Source organism: Balaenoptera ricei, chromosome 3, assembly GCF_028023285.1.
Source record: "Balaenoptera ricei isolate mBalRic1 chromosome 3, mBalRic1.hap2, whole genome shotgun sequence".
NCBI classification, from domain to species: Eukaryota; Metazoa; Chordata; class Mammalia; order Artiodactyla; family Balaenopteridae; genus Balaenoptera; species Balaenoptera ricei.
The window spans coordinates 77,647,525-77,651,344 of NC_082641.1; positions in this window are offsets into that span (position 1 = coordinate 77,647,525).

Here is a 3,820-nt window from a genome sequence, read left to right on the forward strand (position 1 = left end):
ATATAGTACACTTTTCCCTTTCTTCAAGCCTTCTTTATATTGCTCAGTAGCATTCTAAGTTTTCTTCATATAGATCAGTTTCTTCTCAGAAATTTTTGGAAAGTAGGGACCTTTAAAAAATACCACCTAGGGCCCATCCCACACCAGTGGAATTAGAATTCTAGGGATGGCACCTGGGCAGTTTTGTTCTTATTGCTGTTTTGTTTGTTAAGCCCTCCAGTGGATGATCCTAATGTGCAGCCAGAGGTGAGTTTATTCCCAGGTGTTCTATCATTTGTTGGTGTTGTGCTATTTGAAGTGGATGTTTCTTCCATTATATCTTCTAATTGGTTATTTGTATACACAAATTTTATTTCTATATATTTACTTTGTACCAATAATACAATTTTTTTGGTACTAATAGTTTTCCAGTTGGTATCTTGTATTTCTCTGGTAAAAAGTTTATCTGAAAATAATAATTTTACCCAATTTCCTTTTAACCTAACTTCCTTTTTCAAACTGTCTTGGAAGTTTTCTTCATTAGACACCTCATCACCTTTACTTTCTTTATTCTTCAGTGAATTGGTATGAGCTTATCTTTGTAGTTATGTATGAATTTCTGAGAAATAATTTTCACTTCAGATATATTCTGAAGTAAAACCCTTAAGAGAAAGATCTCAATATTTAAACTATTGAGGTTAAAATTAAAATATACAAATCTACCTCTCATCTCCTAATTAAACCTAAGGAATAAAAAATAGCTAATGTGTGATGTATATGCTAAACATAGAGAAAAATAAAGCAGTAATAATAGAAATGTGGTTTTGAAAACATAAGCATGTGAAGATAAATATAATCCACCTCATTCTATTCAAACTCTTTAAGATGCATTCATTGTTAGAATTTACCAAGCATCTGCAATGTTTTAAGCATATTCAATATAGGATCATAATTAGGTAAAATTGAGGTTTTAGGAGAATATCTAATTCAAAATGGTATCTAACAACCATGAAAACAGAAAAAGAAGAAAAACTTGGAAAACAAGACAAATTATCTAATGCCAGAATCGGAGAGGAACTGACACTAATTATAAACTGGATTGAGGACAGTCTTTGGGCTTCATCTTTCCCAACCTCCACCATTGCCACCCTGTTCCAAACTACCATAATCTGTTGTTTGGAATTTTGCAATAGCCTCCTAGGAGGTCTCCCTGAGTCTGCCCTTGGCTTTCCTCAGTCTCTTCTCAACACAGCCGTCAGAGTGATCAGATCACATCACTGGATACTCAAACCCTCCACTGGTTTCTCACCTTACTCTGTGAAAGCCTGTCGAATGAAAAAAAAAAAAAAGCACCACCTAAAAGTTGAGAATTGTGTTTTATTCTGCAAACTTGCTGAGGACTTAAGCCCAGCAGACAGCCTCTCAGATAACTCTGAGGGAGAGGCGGCTCTGAAGAGGTAAGGGAGGATCCAGGATATATAGCTTTTGCAACAAAAACCAGGTAGTCGGAATATCAAAAGATTACTGTTAATTAAAGAAAACCAGACATCTCAAGTTAATGAATTGAGCGCTTTTCTATGTATGGGAAGATGCAAGAGGCTGGGCTCAATGAAACCATTCCTTTGATGTGCACCTGAACTATCTAGGGCCAGTATCCTATTTTCTACATCCTGAATCCCTTCAGAGTGCACAGACAGGGGTAGCTGCAGTGACTGATGGCTTGATCCTTTGTTTATTGATATGGCAGGTGACATTCTTGGTCACAAGCCCAAATCATTACAGTGGCCTTCAGGGCTCTAAATGATCCGGCGGCATATTGTACATCTCCCGCATTCTACTTGGTTCACTCTGCTCCAGCCACACTGGCCTCCCTATCCTTTTCCAGGCACACTAGGCAAGCACCACCTCAAGACCTTTGTGCTTATCAACTCTTGGCCTGGAATGCGGTTCTTCCCTCAGATTTCCACATGGCTCTCTTTGTTATCTCCTTCCGGTCATTGCTCAAATGTTACCTAATCACAAGGGCTTCCCTGCTTTATTTTTCTGCATATAAATCATTACCGTCCAACTTAGTGTATGTTTTACATATTTAATTTGTTGATACTGTCTCCCATCCCTCCTACCCAGTAGGATGGAAGCCCATACAGGAATGGCCTTTTGTCCTTTTTGTTTCCTAAAGTATCCCAAGGGCCTGACACATAGTAGAAGCTCAGTAAATATTTGTTGAATTAATATGCAAGGAATTCGAGTTTCTCAGATATCACATTGTATTGGAAAACCAACACATTTGTCCATGGCAGGGCAGGGGGTGAAAAGGAGTAGCCTTCTCATAAAACAGAGCCTTCTAGAAACAGTGAATTCTAGAAAATCCTGCACAGGAGAATTGATAAAGGGACTCTATCCCTCTGTTTTTTCTTTTTCTATGAAAAAGCCAGATACTAAATATTTTAGGCTTTGTGAGCCATATGGTCTCTTTCACAACTGCTCAATCCTGCCGTAGTAGCAAGAAAGCAGCAACAGACACTATGTGAACAAATGAGAGTGGCTATGTTCCAATGAAGCTTTGTTTACAAAAACACAGGATTTGACCTGGGGGCCATAGACTGCTAACTGCTAGCCTAGAACAATGGTTCAAAACTTGCTGCAAACTGGAATCACCTGAGGATGTTTAAAAACTATTATGCCTAGCTCCCACCTCGAAGCATTAAGATTTTTTAAAACTCCCCAGGTGATTCTAATGTGCAGCAAAATGTGGGAACCATGGGTCTGGAACCTTGTTATTCAAACTATGGTCCTTGAACCAGAAGCATCCACATCAACTGGAAGCTTTATATGTTTTTATTTGTCTTTGTAGAAAGAAAAAAAAAGTGGATTCTGTATTCTTTCTACTGTTTGTGGTTTTCCATTTCATAAAACCCAGGAGATCCTAGTAAAAACTATTATAATTGATGAAATTTGTTAAATGGCTGCATATACATAAATCAATACCTATCTGTAAGAATAATCACTAATTAAAAATAGAAATTAGGAAAAATATTCCACTCACAGTATGACATTCTATAAAAATAGTTTAAAGTTTAACAAGAAGCACAAACCTAGATGAAAAAAATTATAAAATTCTATTAAGTTTACAAACAAGATATGAACATGGAATGACAGCATGTTCTGGGATAGGAGGCTCTAATATTAAAATACCACTTCTCCAGAATTAATGCATACATTTCATGCAACCCTGATCTTAGCCCCAGTAAGGGTTTTTTTTTTTTTTAATTGGACTAAATGATCTGAAAGTTTTCAAAAAAAACAATGTCTGAAATAACTAATAAAATTATGAAAAATGAATATTGAGGTGGGACAATTCTTACTGGCTATTAAAGCATACTGTAAATCACTGAATCAAACTAGAACTTGGTGATGAGGGGCCATGGGCAAAAAGGAGAGATCTCAACACCAATTAGGTGAAAGAAGCTCAATGTGGAAAACAGAAAAGATCTAGATCCCTTCTACACTGGTCAGATATTCTGGGTATGTGTGTGTGATGTTTACAATTATGTATACTAAACTCTCAGATAAGATTTTTAGCCCCCTTTCTTCTCTTAAAGTTACAAAGCAGAATCTTAAATTCTTGGGTCAAAAAATTAAAGGGATAGGCTATTTTTTAAATAATGAAAATGAGAGAACTTAGAAGAACATATGACACAACCGAAGCTATACTCAGCCTTAAGCTTTTTATTATTAAGGGGAATGAAAAATAAACTGTTCAAGAAGTTAGAAAACAAAATAATCATAAATGTTGTAACATTGATGATAAAGGATTGGTATCCTTAATGTCTTGAGAGCT